We start from the raw sequence: 27,348 nt of genomic DNA on the forward strand, positions 1-27,348 counted from the left end.
CCTGCATATCAAGCATCTGGATACAGCTCAAATCTACCTGTGGGTAAATTAGGTTAGCCATTTGTTGGCAAAAATTACAGTGTTAACTAATTTCCAGAGTAAGCTTGCAGTCAGTAGTTTCACACTTAGGTACATGACTCGCATTCACATCATCTGGTTAATGGTGTGAACAGACATTTTCTTTATGCTTATGGAATACAGTAAGATAATGTTAAGCTAACGTAAGACTGTTAACAGTACCTGGTTCTGAACTGTATTTATAAGGTGTATCATAAAACCATTATTTTGGAGCTTGCCAATCTTAAATTCAGAACAATTCAAAAATGAGCCAGAATCAAGTTTGCATCATTACCACTTATAAAAATAAGGATCTGTAAGTTGGCTGGATAAAACATATTATAAAATAATGACTTAAGTGGCTCCGGAGTCAGCACAAAAGATAAAAATTGGGTATACTCAAAGTTATCTTCAAAATATCTTAAATCATTCTTAAAATGCATATAAATATGCCAACTCAAAATACATCCAAAAAAACTAATATTTTTCCCAATTTGTTGGGAGAAATTTCTCCTTCTTTAGTTGTGCATTAGATGAGGAAGTCAGAGTGCATTCAGGGCCATGTTGCGTAAAAATGACAGATTTTCAATGTATGTTAATATGCAGGTCACACTCGGCCCAGTGAGATGCTTACCTAGAGGAGACACGTGGAAGCCAAGGCCAGGGAAGGCATAATTCACTCTGGAGAATTGCTTTAGCTAGCAAAGCTCAGTTTCTCTCCAGATCCCATTTTGCTCTGGTTAAATTCACATGCATCAAACCAAGATCAAAGAGTATGATGTGGTTCCAGCCACAGTTGTCCAATAGCAATTTCTAGGCCCACCTTCACCAAGGCAGGTCCTAGATGTGTTGCGAGGCATTTGGAGTTTATTGAGATCTGCAAAGCTGACTTCTTTCCCAGTTTCAGGTGGTTCAGTCTGCTCTTGCCTCTCCTTGGTGTGTCAGAGCAGAGGAGAAATGGCTTTCAGTGCTAGGACCATAACCCTGTTTCCACTCCACTTCTGACTTACACCGTGGTCTGAGAATTGACATTCTGCTTGGGGAAACTTTGTTCCCCCAACCATAGCAAAGTTTAATTACCATGTTCCTGCTGTGGGGGGAAATCCTATTCGAGAAGCCAGCCTCTCTCAAACCAATCAGTCATCTTACTCATTGACCAATGGTTCGGCCACCTGGCAAGAAATTAGAAAAATCTGTGCATAGGAGAAAGCTTTCTAACAGCCCTGGAAAGGCCTTGGGCCCCAAAGGGCTAGTATGAGGTTGAGGTGGGAGAGAGGAAGAGAGGGCAAAACAGGCTGGATACTGACCTTCCTTGTACTCCAAGGCTCAGAATTCTGACCTCTTGCCAACCTGCCTTCTCCAAGTGGCGAGAGTAGCATGACTCTGAGGGACAAGGCCAGGGAGGATGTGACCTCTAAGTGCTCCAAGTCACTGGGAACACTGTTCTAATAACAGGCAAAGCTTCAGTTGATGGAGTGCCTATATGGGCCCTGTGAACAGCTTCCTCTCAGTTTTCCCAGAATGAAGCTCAGTGCACACACCAAGTGTGCAAGAAACACACAAGAATTAATTGCAATTTTAAGTCCTTGTGACAATCCCAGGCCTACATCTGCAGGGAGTTTTATGAAGGCTGTTTATAGAAGTGTGGGAGGGGTTAAGAGAAAGACGAGACAGTGTAAAACGCCCCAGAACTAGCAGCAGGAAGCTACTACCATCCCTGAGTCTGAAGGGCAGAACCCAGAGAGACCTGTGCTGTAGGTCAGGGCCGCCCAGCGTGAGCCTCGGCTGCTGCTGTCAGTCCCCAACTCAACAGGAAAGAGCTGGACAATAAAGACCCTGTGAGCACCCACAACTTCCCACCAGCTGCATCCTGTTAGAAGCTAGAGGTCGTGGGAGCCTGGGAGATGCCATCCATGAAGATGAGCTTCCAGGGGCAGAGAGCAGAGTGGACGTGGAGGGGCAAATGGGGACCATCCAGCACAGTCACCATCTCATAGACATTTTCCTCCACCTTCTACCTCGAGTAGCCAGTAGAGTTCAAGCAGGACTGTGGAGCATCATCCTAACGACTGCATGGCTGCTTCCCACTGTCCCTTTAACAACGCACAAGGGAGGGAGCCACAGGTCAGCAAGGCCCTTGGCTCCCGCTGTGGCCCTCACCCATGCCCACCCCTATTCCTGTCCCCATGCTTAGAACATCAGCTTCACTCCGGCTGTCCATGTGCACAGACATGACTCAGTAAGTGTCTCTCTTTTCTTTTCTTTTTTTTTCTTTCTTTTTTTTTTTTTTTTTTTTTTTTGGAGACTGAGCATCACTCTGTCACCTAGGCTGGAGTGCAGTGGCATGATCTCAGTTCACTGCAACTTCCACCTCCCAGGTTCAAGCAATTCTCCTGCCTCAGCCTCCTGAGTAGCTGGAACTACAGGCATGAGCCACCATGCCTGGCTAATTTTTGTATTTTTAGTAGAGATGGGGTTTCACCATGTTGGCCACGCTGGTCTTGAACTCCTGACCTCAGGTGATCTGCGCACCTCAACCTCCCAAAGTCCTGGGATTACAGGTGTGAGCCACCATGCCCAGCCAACTCAGTAAGTCTTTCAAATATGAGTGGAGGCCCCGACTCAGGGCTTCCAAGTCCTGGGAAATGGGGGTGGGGAGGGGGCCAAGAGCTCTGGTTTTGCGTCCCAGCTCTGTCACCCACTCCTTAGGGCAGGCACCCATCACTGCCTTGACTTAGGCCTCAGTTTCCATCTGGAAGGTGCTGGTTGGCTTGATGGGCCTCTATGGGCCCTCCAGCTCTGTGGCTCCATGTCAAATGCCCCTGACAACCCTTGAGATTAACCCTTTCCCAAGGATGGACAGCTTCCCCACATCATTCTAGGTCCCTCACACTTCCCCAGCTCCTACAGAAATAACCTATCCCATCCCCTAAGATCTCCAACTGTTGGGGGTAAGTTTTTGGTTAAAAAGAGTGAGACAGACTTTGGAGCTAGTCAAAACAAGCTGCTGTAAGAGTACACGTGTGTACCTGCAGACTGGTGCAATCAGATGACCTTCCCACTGGGCTGCACAGCACTGGACGTCCTCACAGTCACTCAGCCACTCAGCAAACCTTGACTGCACAACAACCCATGCCAGACCTGCTGCTGGACTCCAGGCATGCTGAGAAATGAATATAATACCCAGGCTATGGCCTCAAAACATTCAAAACCCAGGGCAGGACACAGACAGGGACACAGATGTGATACCTGCTGGGATACAGTCCTCACGAGGCTCTCTAAGAGTTATCTAAGCAGGGACCTAGAGGGAGGAGGTATCACCTCAGTTGAACCTAAAGGAAAGGCATTGCAGGCAGAGGGATCAGTATAAGCAAATGCACAAAGACCAAAAAGAATAGCATGGGGGATTCCACCAAAGAAGTAAAAGAGAATAGGGTGTTACATAGTGTCTCAGTCCCTTTTCTGTTGCTTAGAACACCTGAAACTAGGCAATTTATAAAGAAAAGGAATTTATTTCTTATGGTTATGGAGGCTTGGAAGTCCCAGGTTGAGGCAGCACATCTGGTGAGCCCTTTTTGCTGGGGGCAGGTACTCTCTGCATAGTCCCAAAGCAGCATAGGGCATCATATGGTGAGGGGGCTGAGTGTGCTAGCTCAGATTTCTCCTAAAAAGTCACCAGTCCCACTCCACAAATAATCCATTAAATCATTAACCCATGAATAGATTTACCTCATAAAGATTCTACCTCGCAATACTGCCACATTGGAGATTGAGTTTCAACGTGAGTTTTTGAGGGGACAAGTATTCAAACTACAGCTCATAGAGATCGCTTTTCCTAGAAATGGCAGATGAGTTTTGGACGCAGAGGGAGAGGGAAGAATCACACAGATCTCATCGTGTGTACAGACCTGCCCTTCCTGCCGGTAGTGGGCAGCAGAGGAAGGGTCTGTCCTGTGAACCATTGAAGCTGCAGAGTCTAGCACAGCATCCAGGCCACAGCAGGAGCATGAGACATACTTGGTGAGTGAGCAAGAGAATGGAAGAAGAAATCAGTGGAGCCAAGTGACTCCATCAGATTTGCATTTGAGACAGTCACTGCAAAGACTGCACCAGTCCCAAATTCCCAAGACAGCCATGTTTTCCACGATGGGTCTGAACATATAACCATTCTCAGGCTCCTGTTGGGGGTTTGGGAGCCTAGAAACTGAGACAGCCTCACAGCTGACAGATCACAAGCAGCCATCTAAGCTGATGTTTCCAAAGTCATGGGGCCTCTGGTTTGTGAGCTTATTTCAGTGGTCCCCGGGCCCAGCATCAAAAGCATTGAGACAGGCACTGAGGGACTCCTTTCCTAGCCTCTCAGTCCTGACTGCTCGAGGACCAAGTGGTACTTCTTGCCTGCGTGACTTTAATGCTTGTCTAGTATGAGCTAGTCTTCTCTGATCACTTTTTTTTTTTTAACCCAAAGTAGGTGGGCATTGTCCTAAGAGCCTTTGGAAAGCAGCCGCCTCTCACTAGGACTTCACAGTATCATTTTGCTTTGCTCTCTTCACGGTCATAATTACCTTCCATTCATGGTGGGTGGGTGTCAGGATCCCCACAAGAAACAGAGGGACACCCAAATTAGGATACTTCAGAGGGACTTATAACAAAGGCATGGGTGGGAGTAGGGGAGAATACAAGGGACAGTGCAGGAATCTTGGCCTCTATTATAAATACAATATATGTCTGCTATGGAAAATTTGAGAAATACAGCGACTAGAAAGAAGAAAAACCACATCGCCTGAATTCCTACCGCATGGAGAGAAGCATCATTAACACTTTTTGGCAGAGTCTCTCCTTCCTTTCTCCCTTTCTCCTTCTTTCTATAGAGAGATCTCTCCTGAGGACTTCCCAGAATCTTGCAGATCCAAAATCTTAAAAATTTGCGGAGGCAGTGAGGAGTTAACATGCACAGCTCAGGAATACTCTGCTTTTTATCTGGAACCAGGCTTGGAACAAGACTCCTTGCTTTTTTGTCCTGTGTTTTCATCTTCTCTCAGAACCCTAACTGAGATAAGACCTTTGACTATTATTAGGTGCGTGCAAAAGTAATTTCAGTTTTTGGCATTATTTTTAACAGAACTGCTTCTGTGTCCTCAGATCTCCACCGTTCATCTCCTGATAGGCCCCTGAATTTTTTCCTGGCCCCTTTGAGCTCCTTCCAGGAGTAGAATGATCATAAGAGCTGCCATTTATTGCTTATTCTGGCCTATTTTCTTAGGCACATTAGCCCATCTAACCGTTCCCATGGCCCACAGAGGTGGGAGGAACATGAAGAAAGATGCAAGGAAATAAGCTCGTCTAAAGGTATCTCTGGCTCCCAAAGAACACAGGACATTACCAACTTGAAGTTAGCTTCTCAGGAAACTAAGACCCAGCTGCTTTTCAAATCGTCAAAATATTAGTATGAATTATAGATATAGTTATAGCCTTCAGAACTTCTGGCACAGCCCAAAACTGTTGGCTGTAAAACCATGTTTCCTAAATTCAATCATGTTTCTCATTGATTTCCATTTTGAAATTGGAAGTCTTTGCCCTCAAGATATAATAAAAACCATACCAAAGAAAATGGAAAACTTTCCCCCCTTAATATTTAAAGGAGAATGATTTTTATAAAAAAACTTTCATTTGTCTACTTAAAGTAAATCACAGTGCGGTGCCAGTCTGGGTTTGGAGCATAACACTTTTTGTGATTTATGGTTTCTGCCAGGAGACACACAGCTAATGATATTTGTTCCTATGTCCTTCCCCGACTAGCTGGGTGGCAGCTGAAGAGCTAGGGTGAGGGGAGACCAGGACTCCAGGCCTGTCCCATGTTCCTGTCTCACCCATTTGTGGATTTCAACCCTGGGCTTAGTGTCTGCCTCTAGCGACATGGGAAGAAAGGGAGGGGTCCCCTACTTCTTCTTGTCAAATGGCCCCCAGAGTCCCACCAAGGTGGAGCTCCAGGCTCCTGACCAGTGGAACTCCCCGACCTCCCGCTGTGCCCAGTCTATCCCTCCTTCTGTGCCCAGCAGAGCTCAGCAGACTTGTCCTTGGCCACTCTTGTGCCTTCACTGCTGTGTGTCCTGGACAGGAGCCAGCATGGGCTCGCTGTTCACAGAGAAAGCTCACGTGACAAAAGAACCAGTGAGATTACCAAGTCGAGGTTTGGGATCTATCTCAGAGATGGAGCCAATGGAGCCTGCAGAGGATTTCCCTGGGGACTGGAAGGGTGAGGAAGGAGAACGCTCTCAGATGACACCTAGGTGGCTGATGTCATAGAATGGGCATTTTCTGGAAGATCAGTTCAGGGGCATTTGGTGAGACAGAAATCAAGGGTTTGTTTGGGACCTGATATGTTTGAGCACCCTGTCAGCCGCCCAGGTGGAAAGGTTGAGGAGACGGCATGAGTCTGGAGCTCAAAGGAGAGGATAGGTGAGGCTTGAGTTCCACATTTGAGGGCATCCATGATGGGAAGCACATGTCGGGGGGCCCACACAGGGGTCTGTGTGTTCCACTGTGGTGCATGTGGGGACACGTGGGTACGTGTTTCTGCATGTACATTGACATGCGTGACTCAGAATGTCACATCCATCACAGTTTCCTGTCTGACCTTGGCCAAGGTAGGTCTGACGTTTCCTGGCCTGCAAAATGAGAGAGTGATGTTAGATGGCATCTGAGACCCTTGCCATCTCCACAGTTCTAGGAGTTGGGGAATCCCAAAGATGCTGCCATCCATGGTTTGTTTGGGTGAACAGGAGCAGAGGTCTTAAGATCACAAGCAGTGAGGTTAGATGCGAGTTCTGCACCTCCCCCGGGGCCTTCAGCAGCTGCATTCCTGACCTAGCAGAGGACTTGCCTGATCTCCAGGAGAGCAAAGGGGCTGAGGCCAAAAAGACACATGGGCTACTGCTCCCCCAGCCCCATATTATACCCTTCTCATCGCTGCAATTCAACATAAAAGCATATGGTTCACACCTACCCACTCGTTCATTCATTCAGCACATGCTCATTTTTGAACCCACAAATATATATTGGATATCGAGTCTGTGCTGAATGCCACAGATTGCAAGAGGAATCAGACCCCAACCTGCCTGGGAGGAACTCACACATCTTTCCAACATCAATTTCTACTTCTTGGTTCTCCTCTCAGTGTGTACAACATAGACCTTTCCTTGCAAGGTTTGAGTACAACGCAGCAGTCACTGCTTGTCTCCAGGCCTGGCTGTAGACACAGTGGAGGCTCCTTCTTGCCATCTGCACTCCAGTCAGGGGAAGACACCAATCCGCTATCAAATGAGCATAGCCAGCATTTACTGAATGTAGACACACTGTAGGTAGCAGACTTCAGGCATCCAGTCCAGGTACTGCAGAAAGGTAGCTTCTATTTTTCTGTAACTGAACTTGACTTCTTTCTTGGGTCCTCATTCTGCTGGGCATGGATATTTTAGTTTTAGTTTATTTGCGGTAAGCTCAGCCAGTGCAAAGAGTTTGCAGTCTATGTAGGGTGTTCTTTCCCTTCTCTTCCCACTAGAGAATTTACAAGGTGTCCTGGCACTAGTGAGGAAAGAGCTACCTGGGGGAGGAATGACTGTCTGTCACTGAAGGCTGTGCTGGAACTACATTTCTTCTGCCTCCAGCCCTGAATACACCAGAGCATCCCATTTCCTCCATGATGAACCGCAAGGCCTTTCCAAGACTGCCCAGGTCTCTGCTTGTCCTTCTCCAGGAGATGCTAATCTCCCGAAGAGTCTCCTCTCCAATCTGAGAACTGGGGCCTTTCCTGCCTTCCTGCCACCAAACAGTCCTGGAGTAGAGGAGAGCCAGAAGCTTTGCCACCTCCCCAAGCTACACCCAGGAAGAGACACCAAGCCCACTTGTCCTGAATCTCAAAGCCTACTTAAAAGCTTAGGTTCTGTCGTCACGAGATCATGGGCAAAAGCCCTCGCCTGGTCCTAGAGAGAGTGGAGTCAGAAACACTCTCAGCATTTGAGTCTTTTGTTCCTCCTCTGTCTATCCTCCTTTCCCTCCAGCCCAGAGAATCTTCCTCTACTCCCTGGAGAAAAACCTATCCCACACACCCTCACATATTCTTCAAGATCTATTGGTTAAGGCATCCAACTTATTGCTTGAGCATTTCAAGGACTGGGCTTTGGAAAGCCAAGAATGGGAGTTGCAAAGTCTTCCTTAAAACTCAAAAACTGGGCTCATGGCTGCTCTTCTCTTTTTCTTGGCATTTGCCTAAAAGCCACCCTGAGGACACCTGGGAGAGGCCATCTCACCACTTCTTGAACCAGGAATAGGGGATAGGGAAGAAGACACCGGGGAAAGAAGCACTATGTGGTATTTCAGATCATCCTGGCTCAGGTGTTGGTTCTGATCCTCTCAACGACTCCCGAGGGAATATGTCAGCTCCATTTGGCAGACTGAGACCTGAGTCTCAGAATAACTTGTCCATGGTCACACAGTTGCTAAATATCTGAGCCAGACTGAAATTCTGGGGTATTTGACTTTAAAGTCCCAGCCTTTAAATCATCCCACACTTGCTTATTCCAACTTGGACTTGCCGGAGTCCCATGGACGGAGGCTGCTCTCCCACTGTGCTGAAGCTGGTGCATGCTGGGTTTCAGCAGGAGAAAGGAGGGTGCCTGGGCTTCGTCTCCACCCAGCTGCCTCTCCCCCAGCAGCTACACCAGGCCAGCCAAGGGGGATTTTAGCCCAAATCCAGGGTTTCTCCTACAGAAGACAAGGAGTTTGGGTACTGCCAGAGTTAGAAGAACAGAAAGAGAATGTTCTGGATTTCTCATCAAAGGCACCTTGCCTGAGAAATATAACTAAATTCACCCTTAGGTCATCTTACAGTCTGTTCTGCCTCAGTGATCCCCACTCAGGGGACCCCACCTACATCCTGGTCCCCAAACCAGAGGCCTGGGAGTCAACCTTGACATTTCCTCCCCTCCACCCCTAATCAATCAAATCCTGTTTATCCTGCCCTCTGAGAGTCTGCACCTACATCTCTCTCTTCTCCTTCCCATCTACCATGGCCCAGCAGCTTTACCATCGTGTCTCACGGATCTCTGCACTGCTCCCAGCTGGCCTGTGCCTTCACTCCTGCCACCTCCTCCAGCCCTGTGTACACTCCCTTCCACCACCCTTTCTATACTCTCCTCCAATCCTATCTACACCCTCCTTCAACCCTGTCTGTACTCTCCTCCAATCCTGTCCACACACTCCAAACAAAGTCATATTTCTAAGACAAATTTGACCATGCCACTTTCTCCCACAGGTCCCCACTACCTCCTGGAGCCCATCCTCAGTGTTAGCCAGACACTGCCAAGGCCTTGTGATCTGCCCTGCCCATGTCTCCAGCTTCATCCTGTGACTCCCCCTACACTCTGTTCTGGCCATGCCGACAAATGGGCTTCTGTTCCTGCATCCCCATCCACTCTTGCACATCCTGCACTCTGTGCCTGAACAGCTCTGTTTCTCTTCTTTTCTTCCGGCACATGTCTGCTCTACCTGCAGGTCATCTTAGATATCCCTTCTCCTAGGAAGGTTTTCCTAACCTCCCAAAACAGGCTCAGTTACCCTCTTCAATTCTCACTGGCCCCCTCCCTAGCATTTCCCTCTCTGCATTATAATTCCGCCTTGTTAAAGTGCTCATCTCCCCACCGCACTATAAGATCTGGGAGGGTAGAGTCTGAGTCCCATTCATTTCTGTACCCTGAGTATTTAGTAAAGACAGGGTTTCACTGTGTTGACCAGGCTGGTCTCGAACTCCTGAGCTCAGGTAATCCACCCACCTCGGCCTTCCAAAGTGCTAGGATTACAGGCATGAGCCACCACGCCCGGCCCTCTGCATTCTTTTATTCAAAACTATTTATTGAGATCTACTATTGGCTATATTTTGGGGGTGAACAAGGCAGACAAGGCGCCCTGTCCTCAAGAGGTTTTCAGTTTAGTGGGGAGCAAAGCAAAAAGACAAACAAACAGTTAAATATAACATCTAGTAGTGATAAACACTTCAAAGAAAACTAAAGCAGGGGCAAGAGAGCGTGGGGGAATTGATATTTTAGACAAGGTGGTAAAGGGAGGTCTTTCTACAGAGGTAGCATTTGAGCAGCAGCCCGAGCACTCAGAAGATCCTTGGTAAAATTTAGTTGACTCCTGAACTAACTGAGTGTCTCACTCGGTGAAAGCCTCTAACCCATTTTTCTAGAAGTCTTTCCCTTCAGCTCATTTTGTTCCAAGTCACAGGCATCAGGCTTGGAAGACCTGAGTGGGAGAGTAACTAACCTAATACACAGCACGGGGAATGGAAGCCCGAACCCCCAGAAGCCTTTTCTGCAAAAGGGCCAGGGCTTGGGTAATAAAATGGTGCTTTCATTCTCATTAATGGGGCAATTGATTTAAAGAACAGACCCAGTGGCTTATTGATCAGTGTTAATCATTAGAAAATGCTGAATTAATGAATCTAACTGCCATGAGGCCCCTGTGGGATTTGGGGAAGGCCAGTTAGGTCCAATAACCTTGTCCCCTTCCAGTCCAGCAGACAGATTTATTTACAGAAATCTAGATTTTCTTCTGGGAAAAAAGTCAAAGAGTCACTGGGAGTTAAACCATTTTTTCGGCTGACCTGAGAGATCATCCCAAGCCTTTGTAATATGCCTGTTTCTCCTGCCATGCTCTGTTCCTATCTAGCTTTTCAGAACAAACTTTTCATTTTAGAATAGTTTTAAATTATAGTTACAGAAAAACTTCAAAGATAGTAAAAGAGTTCCCAAATCCTGCACACCCGGCAACCCCCGTTGGTAACAGCTTAGGTTAACCAGTGTCACCACTAATGGACCAATGTTGCAATGTTATTATTTACTCAAGTCTATACTTAACTCAGACTTCCTGAGTTTTTACTTGAAGTTCTTTTTCTAGTTCAGGATCCCACATTCCATTTAGTAGGCGTGTCTCCTTAGACTCCTCTTGGCTGTGACCGTTTCTTAGGCGACCCTGTTTTGGTGACCTTGACAATGTTAAGGAGATATTGGGCAGATGTCTGTAGAATGTCCCTCAACTGGGTCTTATCTGAAGCTTTTCTGATGATTGCACTGGGGTTTGGGAAGGAAGAGCACAGAGGTAAAGTGTCATTCACATCACATCATTTGAAGAGTGCATGCTATCAACACAACCTACCACTGCTGATGGTGACCTCGATCACCTGGCTAAGGTCGTGTTTGTCAGATTTCTCTGCTGTGAAATCATTTTTCTCCCTTCCTCTCTTGGCTCTTTGGAAGGAAGTCACTGTGTGCAACTCACACTGAAGGAGTGAAAGTTATAGACCCTCTCTGAGAGTGAACCATCTTCATGAATTATTGGGAATTATTCTGCATAAGAGATTTGTTTATATTAATATGAGCTCAAGGATATTTATGTTGACACTTTGGGTTATAATCCAATCATATTTTACTTCTTTTGTTGCTCAAATTATTCCACCTTTGGCTACTGGGAGATCTTGCAGTTGGCTCCTATGTCCCTATCATTGAGGGGTTTGGGTTTTGTGTGTGTTTGCGTGTGTGTGTGTGTGTGTGCGCGCGCGCACTTCTTCACTGTTGGCAGCAAAAGATGCTTAGGCTCACTTTGAGCATCTCCTGCCCTGGCCCTGGAGCCACTCCAAGGAACCTCCAAGAATGCCTGATTCCTTTTATTACTGGTTCCTACTATAATTTTCATAATGGGCTGTCATTTTGTTTTGTTTTGTTTTCTTTATAATTATAAGGGTAAGTCAGCTCATTGCATAAAATATAGCAAAGATATGAAAGACTGAAAATAAGTATCTCAAATAACCCAAACGGCAAAGAAATCCAGCATTAACATTTTGGGGTACTTTCATCTGGACTTTTTGCTAGTTGCTGGCTCTTAAGAAATCTGTGCTTTCACTCTTGATCTCTGCCAGACCAAGGGACCTGATTCGCCTCTCTGGCCCAGCATCTGTGGTTGCAGCAGCGATTCCATTTGGCCATCCTCAGGTGGTCTGCTCACTGAGCCCCTGCCCACTTCTCCCTCCAGGAGACTGCAGGCCCAAGAGGCCAGAAGCCAGGGTGTGTCCTTCAGCAGACTCTGAGGAAGTGAATACATCATTGTTCTATGACTTCCAACATGATAGTTGGCCTCATTTTCCTCTTCTCTACGAAGTAAATGAGACAATATATACAAAGTGCTCAAAGAAAGGCCTGGTAAGAAACAGGTATGTTAAAAAGTGAAAACCGTCAGCCGGGCGCGGTGGCTCACGCCTGTAATCCCAGCACTTCGGGAGGCCAAGGCAGGTGGATCATGAGTTCAGGAGTTCAAGACCTGGCTGACCAACACGGAGAAACCTCGTCTCTATTAAAAACACAAAATAAGCTGGGTGTGGTGACAGGTGCCTGTAATCCCTGCTACTCAGGAGGCTGAGGCAGGAGAATCGCTTGAACCCAGGAGGCAGAGGTTGTGGTGAGCCGAGATCGTGCCATTGCTCTCCGGCCTGGGCAACAAGAGTGAAACTCTGTCTCAAAAAAAAAAGTAAAAACTGTCATTATTATAACCGTAATTACTATTAGCAATCCAAAGATACACATATCTAATGATAGAAGTTCAGGCATAGTGTGGTAGACAGGTCCCTGGGAAGGATGAATTTCCACAAGCAAACTGCCTTCTCCATGGAGACCTAATGAAATTCATCTAGTCCTTCTTGAGAATTTGACTGAGTTGGGAACTGTGTCTCTACCAGACCAGCAAATGGAAGAGAAGCTTCCTGGGGCTCTAGCTGAAAAAGAGTATGTGCCGAGGGGCAGTACTGCATTGTGTTTGAGAACATGGGCTCTAGAGCCAGGCTGCTCAGGTTCAAAGCCCAGCTTCGTCATTTACATGCTGGCAGCAGTCTGAGTTATTTTAACCTCACTAGGCACAATGTAAGGACAACAATATTGAATATCCCATAAAGTTGCTGGGAATGCCAAATAAGTTCACAAATGGAAGAACTTGACACAGTACCTAGCCCAGATAAGCAGCCAATTAATATTACTCGAGTTACTGTTTTTATTACTTCGTCATTCAGGACTCTTTAGGTTACAAGTACCAGGAAACCCAACCCAGAATCACTTAAACAAAAGGGAATTTATTGGCTCATGTAACTGAACTTCAACATTTCACAGAATCTCATTGGCTCCGATGGGCTCACATGTCCATCCCCAAACCAATCACAGTGACTGAGGGATTATCCAAGGATCACACTGGCCACTGATTCACAGGTTTTATCCCTACGGGAAATCACAGGTAGTAGATGTGAGGCTGCAGAAATGCAATATGCACTTTTCCTTGAAACTGCGTCCCTTTTCCCTGAGGATGAAGCTTGAAAGGAGAACTCTCTAAGAGGTTAAGTATTGAGCTGATGCGCAAGTCACAGGCAGAAAGAGTAGCTGTGCAGCCAGGCTCCTGGCCAGGGAGGGCAGGTAAGGAGGGGAGGCAAAGTTTGGTAAACAGGAAGCTAATCTATGGGCAAGAATCATTTTCTTCAGCATCCCGACCTTTCCTAAAAGGTTCTCCACTGGTCCCTGCTAGGACAAAGGAATTACCACCAGACTAGAGTCAGGAGTCCTGGGCTGGTTCTGCTGTATGACACGAGACAGGTGGCTTGCCTGGTCTGGGCCACAGCCTCCTCCCCTGTCGATGAGCAGGTTGGTTGTTCCAGCACCATGTCAGCCCTAGAAATCTCTGAATTATTGACCAGATCAGTAACTGCTCTCTTGCATTTACTTTTCCTTCAAATAAAGAGATTGGCATACAGGGGAGGAACCCAGTGCAGCTGTCATGGTTGGCTCAGGTTCCAGAACTCAGAAACCAGACAAGAGTTGGGAACCCATGATGTGGGAGGAGAGGTGTGCCACTCCTTACTAGTGCCTAATCTGTTTGAGACACTAATGTTTCAGTATTATCCACAGATTCTGATGCCAGGAAGCCCAGATGACTGGGGTCAGTCATTAGCATGCTTTCTGGAGGTGGTTCCCAGGCGCAGGCTATCTGCAGTCTGGCTGGATGGGCCCTGCACCATGCTTGCTTCTGGGAAGCTGGTTTTGGGGTTGCCATAATCTCTGAAAGAATCACTAGGCCACCCTCTGGGTGGGTCCTTCTGTAGGAATTATGGATAAAATTGTTCCACTAGTCTTACCTTCTTGGGGAACCCTTCCTGGATTCCCAGGCTGGGCTGGTTGTCCCTGCATCCTAGCCCCACAGCCCTCCTGCTTCTCTTTCTCATCACAGTCTTGTCATCTCTACCAATTGTTGGCCCGCTTCACTGAACGTGTGAATAAAGGGACTGGGGTCTCTCTAGCCCCTAGCATAGATCTGACACATAGTGGGCGATCTCGAATGAATGAATGAATGAATGAATGAATGAACGAATGAATACATTTAGATAATTCAGATTACTCTTTCTAGCTCAGCAGTGTAAAGCAGGAAAACATGCCATGAATATGATTTAGGGCAAGGTTTCAAACCTCTCTGGACCTCAGTTTCACCTCTTGTAAAATAGATAGAACAATTTGTCCTTACTTCATGAGACTCTTTTGAAGATTAAATGAGATAATGCATACACTACTACTCACTATCCTTACTTGAATATTCCTAGGTCCTTGGTGCTACATTAGGTTACAAAGAATGCATTTAAAGTAATAGAGTGATATTTAATAAATATTCATTTTCTTTCCCCAGAACTACCTTAAATTAATTTGTTGAAAGGATGGATGGATGGTGGATGGATTGAAGTATCGGGCTTCCAGCAGCAGGGGATGGAGTGAGTGTGTGGATACCGCTGGCTCAGCAGAAGCTTATACCATTTTAGAGTAACTATCTTGGACTTCGGAGAGTTCCTGGGTATGAAGGTTTGGCTTTAATTAAAGTCTCAGCACAGTGTTAAATGCCATTTTATTTTAGGTCATAATTAACACTAATGAGATGAGTGGATCACAAACAGCACACATTTTGAGAAAGTGAAAAACAACATCCGAGCTTGGTGGTTTTCATTTTCACTTTTCCCCCTCCCATGCTCTGTTCAATTAAAAGTTTTGAGAAAATATTACAACCATACTCCTTGTCTTTGTGGTAATGAAGCATATTAATTTCAATGTGATGAATACAATATTCCACTGGCTTTTTTATTCCCTTATCTACAAAAGTTTAAAATAATGGACCAATTAAATCAGGAGAGAAGAATGCAGGGTTTGCCTGGGGCTCCAATTCAGCAACCAGAGAACTGAAAGAACAAAATTTTTTGACAGAGTCTGGGCCAGACTTCATCCCTTACCTATAGCCGACAAACACTAAGTCAAATTGGGCAGATGTGGGCCAGCACAGAACACATACTATATTGAGGATCAAAAGGCCAGGTTCTTATATTTTCTCAGTGAATATTTGTTGGATGAATGCATGGATGGATGGATGGATGGGCAGATGGACGAAGGGAGAGATGGATGAATGAATTGTTGGACGAAATTGAACGATGAAGTAGATGACCTCCCATGGTCTGATTCTTCCTAAGGTAGCAAATTAAGCCTAGGATGGGCTGACCTAACCCTTCCAAGGACTTAGAAGTTAGAGCAAGAGCTTACAGGTAAGGGTTCAGTTCTCTGACCTCACTCCCCTAGAGGCATAAACTGTAAATTATAGAATTGGCCTGAGCTCAGTTTCCCTGGGGGCTCTGCTCTAAAGCAGAGCCCCTTCTCCCTGCACCAGTTTGGTTAACCCAGGTAAGGCTGAGACTCCCCCAGCAGGAGCTTCTGCTTTGGGAAAGAACATCCTGGGCCAGGCATGGTGGCTCATGCCTGTAATCCCAGCACTTTGGGAGGCCAAAGTGGTGGATCGCCTGAGCTCAGGAGTTCGAGACCACCCTGGGCAACATGGTGAAACCCCTTCTCTACTAAAATACAAAAATGCAGCACACCTGTAATCCCAGCTACTGGGGAAGCTGAGGCAGGAGAATCTCTTGAGCCTGGGAGGTGGAGGTTGCAGTGAGCTGAGATCACGCCATTGCACTCCAGCCCGGGCGACAGAGTGAGACTCTGTCTCAAAAAATTAAAAAAATTCAAAAAAGAAGAGGACATCTGGAGCAGGCCTGTGAACCTGACACATGGTCCAGGTATCTCCCTGAGGACCTCTGGAAGTCTCCCCACCTCCCTGTGGTCCTTTGGGCATTAACACCGCCTTGACACTGTCTTCTGAGGCAGTCTGGAAGTTCATACCCCACAATCTCTGTGTACCTTGTCCCCCATTCTGTTCTCTGTATTGCAGATGGTTTAAAACACACACACATACACACTCAAACTGTTGTTCCTTTGCTTAAAACCCACTGTGGCCAGGCTAGACAAATCCTTAACACAGTCTACAATATTCTGCATGGCCTGGCCCCTGGGTGTCTCCCAACCTGATCTGTCGCACACCACCTCCACCCTCGCCTATTCCCCGGTCCTTGTACTGACCTTTGGTTCATTCCTACACACCTCTTCAGCACTTAGGCCCCCACAGCCCTCAGAACCTTTACACTTGCTGTCTCTTTTGCTTTAAATGTTCTTGCCCTACCTCCCACCTAGTTAATGGCTATTCCTCCTTCAGCTCTTAGCTAAAGCATCACTTCCTCAAGGAGGGCAGCCCTGATGAAACTCGCTATACAAACTCCAGCCTGGGTTGGGCCTTATCTTTATGCTGTCATGGCCCTGAGTATTTTTTCTTTATGGCACTAATCATGGCCTATATGATACACTTATGCTATTATTTGAGTTATGTCTGTCTCCCCCATTACGCCATTAGCATAAGAACCATTTATTTTTAATCATTGTGTCCCTAGTGCTTAGCACAGAGCCTGGCTCATAATAGATGCTTAATAAATATTTGCTGAATAAATGAATGAGTGAATGAACAAATGCCTCATTCAAGAGCTTTGGCTCTTCCTGCACTACTACACTACTTCTATTTTTCATCTCTTAATTCTCAAAGCACTTTCTTTGTGCTGGGCCTACGCTGGGAGCTTCGACAGTAAAGCTTAGACAGTAAACTACAGTTGCTCTCAAGCAGTTCACAATATAACAAAAAAGAGACACAAATACACAGTGACAATACAGTGTGCTGAGTGCTACAATAGATGGAGGAGTGCGGTTTTATGGATGTGGTGAAGAAATCCTTCTATTCCTCACTGGAAGCTTCACTAAGGAGATATTCCCTAAGCTGCTTCTGGAAGGAAAGGGTATTGGCCAAGAAAATAAGGGTGGAGGCAGGACTTCAGGCGAGAGGACCAGCATATGCAAAGGCTCAGAGGGCAGAGCCTGGCACTGGAAACAAAACACAAGTCACTTCGAGGACTGAGTCCTGGATGAGGACATGGGGCTATGAGAGATGAGGCTGGGGAGGGAGGCAGGGGCCAGATCACAGAGGTCTTTCAATGACAGCAACATACGGCAGCTGCAGAGACAGCATGGAAGGGACTGGCGTGGTGAGACCTGTGATTTGGAGAACTCCCTCTCTAAGGGGTTCAGAAAAGAGGTGTCCATATTTCAAGTGAAGGACTTCCTCCCCTGGAGAAACTGAGGTTCTGCTCCAGGGCTGTCCATCAAATTCCTTCCCAGAATCCAAATGCTTCCAAAGGATGCTCAGTGTGGCTGACCTTGCTTATTCATTGTGGGGAGAATTAATTTCAGGGCGGGGAATTTTAAAAAAATATAAGATTAAGCAGTGTAATCAGCTGCTGCTGAGAGTTGCAAATGCAATAAATAATAATAGCACTGAGAGCTGTTTTTAATAACTCACCAGTGTAATTTAGCCTCGGCTTCTTGGAGCATATTTAAAATATGTCATAGTGTGTCTAATGGCAAATGCCTCATTGCCAGCCTCTGAAGACAAATGTCTTCCCAGGAGGGAGGGGGGCAGAAAATAGAGGAGAAATTGGAGGATTTGATTGCAAACAGGGTGTAGGAAGGCAAGCATTGTTCATTCTGACACCACTAATTCAAAATCTGTGATCTTTGCCTGGGCAATAGGTTTTAGTTGGTTTGTCTTCAAGGGTGAAGCAGATGGATAGTAATAATATGGCAAAGGGGATATTTATAATTTGTAAGAGAAGAGGTTGTTTTCAGAATCTGTGGAATCGCCATTTTCATGCAGTCCACATTCTAATTACAGATCATCCCAGACTATCTATTATAGCAGGTCCCCAGGCAACTGATATCTTGACAACATTTGTTTTACTTAGTTGAGTTACTAAATATTCATGATACCATGAAAATGTGTTATTTAAAAGTGTTTGATGAATTCCGAGTTTTAGTGATTCATACGTGCTGTCCCCACCCAACCCCGATTAGTCTAAACTGGTGGGATGGGGCTAGGAGTCCTCCCCTCTTGGGTACACAACTTGACACAGTTAAAGTGAGATGAACTTTGGAGTCAGACAGACCCGAGTTCAAATTCTAGTTCTACCACTTACTAGCTGTGACCTTTTGCAATTTAAACTCTGAGGCTCTATTCCCAATCTCTTAAGTGAGAGTGGTGATGCTGATGACCATGACAGCTAATATTTATGGATGGCCTATCGCGTTATCTCTATCACAACAATACAGTGACGTAGGTCTACCATGGTTCCTGTTTCACAGATGAGGAAACTTGAAACTCAGCAAGCTCAAGTAAGTTTCCTGAGGCACAGGGCTAGTGAATTACCACTCTGGGACCTAACGTCTGTTCTGGCTGGCTTCAAAGCCCATGCTATTAAGTGGGCTCTGAAACTATCTTGTACAGTTGGGGGAAGATTTGAGAAGATATGTGTAAAGTATAGTTCCTGGTATGTAATTAAGATTTTGTAAATATCTCTTATATGGAAGGACTGAATTTATCTTCCTTGGCTGTGTCCTTGCGGGGAGATATAACATCTATGTCACTCTCAAAGCTTTGTTAATGTCCTTGTCACTCTATACCCTTATCCAAGTTACTCCATACCCTTCAAAGCCTCAGGTTTTTAATCTGTAAAATGGCGATGTGGGGATGGTGAATGAGAGCTCTTACACATACTGCTAGGTTGGGGGTAAATTAGTAAAACAACTTTGGGAAACCATTTGGCAATACTTAGTAAAAGGTGCATACATCCTGTGACACAGCAGTTCTATTCCTAGGATAAACGCTAAAGCGGGTTGTCCCCACCTCTGCACCACTGACATCTTGGGACAGATATTTCACTGTGATGGGGGCTGTTCTGGGCATTGTAGGGGATTTAGCAGCATACCTGGCAATTTATTCCCAAGAAGAAAGCAATGAGGAAGGAAGGAAGGAAGGAAGAAAGGAAGGAAAGAAGGAAGGGAGGGAGGGAGGGAGGGGGGGAGGGAGGGAGGGAAATATTTAACAGTTAAGTTACATCCACAGGTTTGATTATAAATGTGTGTATTGAATTGGAATTTCTGTTGAAATTCTGATCCTTTCTAGACAAAGAAGGTAAAAATTGAAACATGTCAATGAATATCTAAATATCATTACTCACTGGTTTTATTTGCAAATGGCTTTCCATTGACAACAGTTACATTTTGTTCAAGGCAAAAAATGACTGGTGCTGACAATCCACAGGAACATGGTGCAGTCATTAATGAATGTTCTCATTATTCCTCCCTGCTGGGAGGCATCGACCCCCATTCTCTAGCCTGTTTTAAGCAGAGACCTACATCTCCACCTGTCAGCTTGGAACCCTAGTATGGGATGTTGATGAGATGGAGAATGAAGAATGGACCCTGCAGGCTGAAATTTTGGGAGAGTAGGTTCTGAAATTTATCCCAAAGGACACGGAATCCTGGAGGCAGGGTTCAAGATCCTCCCAAAATTGATCTCCCAGAACGCTTGGAGTGATTGTTCCGAGGGTTTCTAAAATGCCAGGGGAAAACCAGGAAGCTTCTCTCCAGCTGTCTTCCCTCCTTCCTCCCCAGTCTCCACAGAGCTGACAATAAAATCAAATAAGCAGACCTGACTTGGAGAATTAACTCCTGAGGGACAGAGACCCTGGGGATAGAGAGCCAGCCCTGCTGGATTCCACAAGGTGCTGCTTAAAGCATGACACCTCTTCCCAATGATAGATTCTGAAAGAAGGCCTGAGAGCTAGATGCGCTGAGGGTTTTTTTTTTTTTTTTTTTAACCTTTCAGCATCTGTCTAAAATTGCTCTGGGCTGGGTACAGTGGCTTCCACCTGTAATCCCAACACTTTGGGAGCTGAGGCAGGAGGATCGCTTGAGCCCAGGAGTTCTAGACCAGCCTGGGCAATATAGTGAGACCTCTATGTCTAGAATTTTTTTAATTAGCTGGGCTTGCTGCCTGTGCCTCTAGTTCCAACTACTTGGGAGGCGAGGTGGGGGGATCACTTGAGCCCAGGGTGCTGAGGCTGCAGTGAACCATGATTACACCATTGAACTCCAGCCTGGGCAACAGAGTGAGACCCTGTCTCAATATATATGTATATATACGGCCGGGTGCAGTGGTTCACACCTGTAATCCTGGCACTTTGGGAGGCCAAGGCGGGTGGGTCACGAGGTCAGGAGTTCGAGACCATCCAGGCCAACATGGTGAAACCCCGTCTCTACTAAAAAATATAAAAATATTAGCTGGGCATGGTGACGCACACCTGTAGTCCCAGCTACTCAGGAGGCTGAGACAGGGCAATCACTTGAACTCAGGAGGCGGAGGTTGCAGTGAGCTGAGATCACGCCACTGCACTCCAGCCTGGCAACAGAGCAACACCCCGTCTCTAAAATAAAATAAAATTGCTATGTAAGTTGACACCACTAAAAATATCATTAGTGGTTATAATAATTAAGATAAAGGAGAAAACTGTGCAGAGCCCAGCACAGTGCCCGCTCCATGGAAAATCCTGATGACATTTAGCTTCCCTCTCTTTGCCCCCATTTTCTTACCTGTAAAACAGAAATAATGCTGTATCCTAATTCAAAAGTTGATTATGGAGAGTGGCATAGTATTTTTTCAACAAATATTTATTGAGAAACTGCAACATGCAAATAGATGTAAAAGATTAAACAAAACTTTGCAAATTGAAAATTCTAAAGACATTTCAGACTTTGTGAACTTCCTAATAGGTAAGACTTTTTATCTATCTGCAGTGTCCTACAGGTGCAAGAGTTTGGGTGGACTGTGAATATCTAAGAAAAGAGAGAGGAAAGGAGGGAGGAAGAGGAAAGAAGGAAGGGAGGAAGAAAGGAGGGAGGGAGCCAGGGAGGCGGAGGGAGGGAGAGAAGGGGGAGGAAGGGAGGGAAGGAAGGGAGGAAAGGAAAGGAGAGGAAAGGAAAGGAAAGGAAAGGAAAGGAAAGGAAAGGAAAGGAAAGGAAAAGATTACAGGTGGGAGGGAGGGAGAAAGAGAGATATCATTATTATTGTGCAATTGTTATCTTTATATAATTTAAACAAACCCATCCTGTGCCTACAAAAGGGCACCAAGATAAAGGCTAAGATAAAGAACACACGAATCATTTTCCCATTTTGGTCAGTGATGGGAATGGTAATGATTTTCTCTCTGAACCATAACCATCTTGCGGTTAAATAATTGCTTTCTGATAGAATCAGGAGCTCTGAGATGGTGCTCTGAGGAGTTCTTTCATCTCTTTTGCACCTTTTAAAGAAAAGAAAACTTCAAGTGCAATTATTGGCATTATTTTAATACCAACTGCAGCAGAACATTCTGGAAAATGAGGCCCCTATCAAATTAGTTTGTCCAAATGAGGTTTAGACAGTACCTTACGAGGCGAACCAGTCAGAAAGCCCCTGTGGCCGCAGCAAGCCCTGTTGAGTCAAGGGCACATGGATGTCGTACTGCACATGTGTTTTCAGATAACTAAGTGAACTGCTCCAATCTTGTGGGACATTGCACCACAGGGCCTCTCCATTTACTTCAGGTTACACAGCAACAAGCAAGCTGAGAGCAGCAGAAGTAGCTAGCTAAAATTGCATTTGATTTTGTGACTGCTAGAGGCTGATACTCAAGTGAAGTTTAAGCAAAAACAAATCATACTCAGCTGAAAACATTTACCTGGAAGAAAGATTTGTGGCTGGAGAATTGAAGTTCATGCACCCAGCAATTTCCAGAGGAAGTCTGATTCCCCTACCTGAAATAATACTCCTTCCTCTCCCCAGATCCAGATCTCCAGACTGTACCTACTCAATATGCGACTTGTCCGTAGGGCCCAGCTGATCATTATTGCCTCGAGCTTATGGTTAATAATAATAGTAATAATTATACTAATATCATTATTCTTTCTACACATAATTACTAATTCATCTTAATCTCACAACTCTATGAAGTACACACTGTGAATATCTCTGTTTTAGAGGTGAGAAAACTTAGGCCCAGGGAAGTTAAGTAACTCACCATAGTCAGAGAGCTAAGTAGAAGGCAGAGTTAACAGTCAATATAGGCTTCTAACCCAGAGAGTATGGTCTGGACGTCTGTGCCACACTGCCATTCACTGGGTATCAGGGACTGTGCTGAGCAGTTTATGGCATCATCTCATTTTGTTATTGTAACAACTCTGTGCTATGGATATTAATATTATCCCCAGGTAAGGAAACTGGCTCCAAAAGCTTGAATGACTTATAGTGGTCACACACCTAGTAAGTGGTAGAGCTAAAATTCAAACCCAGAGCTAAAATTGTTTGTCAAAAACTTGGCATTTGTGAGTGTGACCATCTTGGTTTCCAAGACCCCTGGGAGACCTTGCAGACCACGGCCAGTATTCATTTGTCAAGATGCAAGGACCTAAATTGGAATCCAGTCTTTTATGATGTCTGGATCAAAAGTCAGGTATCTGGTCCATGAGGTCAGCTAATCCTCCCCAATCCCATGCCCCGCACCCCTAACACACATCATCCTCACCCAGAGAAACCTTTTCACAAATCATCAAACCTTTGTTTCTTTAAGGCAAATGGACCTGAGGGGAAAAAAAAATACCCGTCAGTATCGATAAGGAATTGAAGAGGACCAACAACGTGAAGATTCTTGGCCAAAAAAAAAGTAGTAATTTGGGACAAATTTAGTAAGAGAAATATCAAAATCTGTGCAGGCTTACATCTCCAATACAAACATATTCACCTTACACTCTATATGGAAATAGTAAAAAGCAATTTGTGAAGTAGATTCCATGAGTGCTCCAATTAGGGCAAACATTTCCCATCAAATGAAGGATGGAACGTCAATAAAGATTTCAAAGCTGGTTACATGTAGAGAGATTCGTGCAGAAACCTTGTGGCTCTGATGGAATTGGGATGTGAGAAGAATGCAAGTTTTCTTTTCTTTCTTTTTTTTTTTTTTTTTTTTTTTGACATGGAGTCTCGCTCTGTCACCCAGGCTGGAGTGCAGTGGCGGGATCTTGGCTCACTGCAAGCTCTGAGAAGGCAGGTTTTCTAATAAACAATTCATGTATCTTTCACAAATGCCAAATCACAGACTCAGCTTGGGACATATGAGGACAGCACAGACTTTGGAGGCAGGTAGACTTTGGGTTGTTACTCAGACACCCACTACTATGAGACCTGGATTTCCTTCTGACATTATTGGGAATAAGAATTGGCACCTCACCATTTCTAGGAAATAGTAGGTAAGTCTTTCTGGTTGCCACCGAGGTGGCTCACCTGAGACACAGGTGCTCCTAAAGTTCAAGACTGGGAGACAATCAGAAGGGGAATTGTCTGTGAAGTGAGAATTCTTGGAAGAATTTAAGTCTTTACGCAGTAACAGCAAAGCAGAAAGTGGGAACCACTATTCCTCCTTCTTGTATCATTCTTTCCCAGAAATACCAGAAAGCAGTAAGGCATTAAGTCTAATTCCTGGCACCTGACCTTATAGCTAACAGATGCTTAGTATTACCTGTTGATGGGACCTCACTGGGAATGTTTTGTATGCAGTACAAAAGGGCAATAGATGAAAATTTGGGATGAGAGCCCAGGAAAATGGCTGAGAGGAGAGCTTCTGCCTAGCTTATGCATGAGCTTGCAAAAAGGGAGAATACACAGGAGGGAAGATCAAGAACAGCATGAGTTTTATAAGGCAGAGAGTTGTTGTAAAGAAAGCAGTAGGGAGAGGGGAAGGAGTAAGTAGAAACCTAGAAGAGATACAGCTAAGAGAAGCCCAGAGAACAAAGTATTGACTTATCAGAAACATAGAAATCTTCCTGCTTCTAATTTAGTTCCGCATATCTGGATATGTGAATGCCAAAAATTATTACACTTGCTAGGGGTCCAGAGGAGAGGAAACAAAGTAAGTCAGGAAAACCTCTGGGCAGGTGAATTTCTCAGGTTTTCTTCGGGGCAGATGGGATCTGGAATGGTAGTGTGGCATCCTGGTAATTCAGACAGTGGGAAGGGTGAAGAAACACTGATTTGTAGCATTTGCTAATTTCTGTGGTGGCAACACCCTACCATGGCTGATTTCAAGCTAACAAAGATTTAACAACTGCCTTGCTGATTTCCTGAAAATTTAACAATTAGCTTTCACAAGCTGCAGCAGGCTGACCCCAGGGCATCACTGCCTACACACCAATGAGAATGAAGATTGACACAAAGAACAGAGCTGAGAGAGACAGAGCAGGGAAGACAAGATTTTCCCGAGTCTCAATCCAATATGTAGACTATGTCTCCCTTTTCCCAAAGAAGGAAGGGGAGGAGAGGCCAGCATTCACATTTAGTTATTGTTGTTTTGAATCCATTACGCACATGCATAGGAGAAAATTTCAGCAACAGCCACCCTCTGAACGCAGTTCCTCAGTTCTCTCCAGAGGCAACTAAAATGCTCAACTATTAGTGTATTCTTTTGGAAATATTTTATGGATACGACAGTGTGTGTGTGTGTGTTCCTTTCCAATATTAAAATAGTAACATTAACATTGGTAATAGTGCTACTAAACAACTTAGGTTTTTTTTTTTCATTTAATAGTATTTTTTTAGTATCTTTCCAGGCAAAGATACATGGATGTGCCATATTATTTTTAATGGCTTATATGGTACTCCTTTTATGTATGCACTATAATTTATGGAACCAGTTTTCTCACTGATGAGCATGTAAGTTCTTTCAGTCTTTTACTGTTATAAACGAATGATGCAATGAATATCTGTGTACATATATATTTGTGCACATATGTAGGTATCCTTACAAGTGGAATTTCTGAATAAACGGATATATACAATTGATTTATGAATTTACCTTCCTGCCAATGATTCAAAAGAGTGTCTTTGCTCCACAGTGTTGCCAATATAATGTATTCTCAAAATCTGACACCAGCATTTGTGAAGTGCCTACTTTGTTTCCACACTTTACACAAGTTATCTTATTTGTGGTAAGTTTATTTAAGAAGAGGAAACGGCCTCACGGAGATCCAGGAACTTGCCCAAGGACAGGTCTCTGTGACTCTGAGAGTGCAATCTTCCCTTTTCCCCACGTCAAGCACCTTTCCCCCAGGCTCACTGCTGACAATCCAGTGTAGGAAGAAGGGAAAGTTCCCCCATAGAGCCCAAAAGTTTAGGGCATGCCGACAGCACCACTCTGTTTCTTCCTCATTCTTTCTTTCATTTCCAGAACATTTGCTCACTCAGTGCTGCCCAGTGATGACTTAGCCAGCCTGACTACCCATCTAATAATTTCTGATACTAATATAAAACCTCCCCAAAGACAAATATAATTGTAGACGCACTCCAGTTTACCATAGCTTTCCTGGTGGTACAGTTTCCAGGGACAGTTCACTGTGTCAAAGCAGGGACCACATATGTTCCAGATCAGCTCGTCAGGTTTTTCACTGGCAAATTGTTGTCCCTTTGAAAAAGTATCTTTCATCTCTCCATCTATCTGTGATCTAAAGCAGTGGGGCTCTTTCTGTATGTCTTTGAAATGGTCTACACTGACACACGTTTCCTCTGAGCTGCCAAGAGAATATGCCGTGAGACGTTGCCGTGATGGTTACAGTCAGCTAGCAGATTAGGGACTGGTTAAACCGTTGGAGAAATTGCCTTGGGAAAAGAGGAAATAAAAGCAAATATTACTATGAAACATAGAGATTACCAGCTAGGAGGAGGAGAGAGGTGGAGGGAGGGGGAGGAGTGGAAGGAAGGGAGGGAGGGAGAAAGAGGAAGGGAGACTGGTGGAAAAGAAACCGAGCACTTTAGGAGAACAGCGGGAAGGGAGGCTTGGAAGCCTGGTTTTCCGGCTTTGCATGACCGCCTAGCGCTTGCCGGTGCGCCAGGGTGCTGTGAGGATGTGGGCAGAGGGCGAGTCCGAAGGACTCCAGACACTGGGAATAGTGGTGGTCGTGTGCTCCTCCCTGAAACTTTTGCACTACCTCGGGCTGATTGACTTGTCAGACGGTAAGCGAACCCTGGAGCTTCCCCGTTTTCTGTGAATGCTTTTTTCGGGCTTCGGTTGCTGTGAGAGTCGTTTCGAAAATGCACAGAAATGAGGGCGGAGACCCGAGAGATTTGAAAAAGCCGGGCTGAAACAGCGTGGTATTGGTCCCCGCCTCCCCCGTCGAGCCCCAGTGCTGCGCTGTCCGTCGTGCTGAAATGTGGCGCGCCAGGGGAGTGCGGGAGTCAGGGACTTAGGGTCTCCTGCTCCGGCCCTATGAGCATGTGAGTCTTGATGGATTATTAGCTATGGGTGAGGCCAGCACAACACATCACAATTCTCTCTGAAGCTGTCTAGTGACTATGTATATTGTGATGGAAGCCAATGACTTTTAAAAGCCATTATGTTGATGAACTTTTTAAAAGAAGTTTAGGAGATTATATGGAGGTAAAAACCTTGTAAAATGCTAATCACAGTGTCTGACAATTAGAACACATTTAATAAATGTCGGTTTCTTTCCTCAACCCTTATAAGAACCCTTATTCCAAAGCCACCTCCTCAGCTCTGACTTCAGCTCCCTTTCTTAGTGAGAATGGGGTTATAAATCCAGGTTAACCCGATTGTTTAGGATTAGAAAGTGATTTGGTTTCCAACGGTGAAGGAGCTCAAGAAACAAAGAGTTTTATTTTTCCTTCTTATGAGATACTGTTCCAAATAGAACACAGTTTGTCTAGATGATTTTTGTCACATAAAATTAGGCTCCAGGAAAGACTCCAAATTTCATGAGCAATTAATTGGGCTCATAAAACAAGATCAAACTCCAGTAGTGTATATTCAAAGTATGTATAATGTGTATTCAATGTATGTTCTTCCACCACTGCATGGTGTAGACA

At 45.2% G+C, this 27,348-nt stretch overlaps 1 protein-coding gene and 2 long non-coding RNA genes across 6 annotated transcripts in view; 1 reads left to right on the forward strand and 2 right to left on the reverse strand.

Moving 5' to 3' along the window:
• Positions 1-27,348, forward strand: part of KCNIP1 (potassium voltage-gated channel interacting protein 1) — a 379,587-nt gene that overhangs the window by 301,067 nt on the left and 51,172 nt on the right. Inside the window, exon 2 of one of the 4 annotated variants that reach the window (XM_003900504.4) lies at positions 14,821-14,982. The exons of the other annotated variants lie outside the window; for them this stretch is intronic. The gene's annotated coding sequence lies outside the window, so the exon portion shown is untranslated. The remainder of the gene's footprint in view (positions 1-14,820; positions 14,983-27,348) is intronic. 4 annotated transcript variants of the gene reach the window in all.
• The window catches only part of LOC110740383, a 90,311-nt gene that overhangs the window by 1,234 nt on the left and 61,729 nt on the right, over positions 1-27,348 (reverse strand). The window lies entirely within an intron of this gene.
• LOC116274989 lies at positions 25,444-26,771 on the reverse strand. Its single transcript, XR_004183894.1, has 2 exons — positions 26,454-26,771; positions 25,444-26,124 (listed from the first exon to the last, which is right to left on the reverse strand). It is a non-coding gene; the product is annotated as an uncharacterized LOC116274989 (long non-coding RNA).

The sequence above is a fragment of the Papio anubis genome, chromosome 5 (genome assembly GCF_008728515.1).
Source record: "Papio anubis isolate 15944 chromosome 5, Panubis1.0, whole genome shotgun sequence".
Taxonomy (NCBI): Eukaryota; Metazoa; Chordata; class Mammalia; order Primates; family Cercopithecidae; genus Papio; species Papio anubis.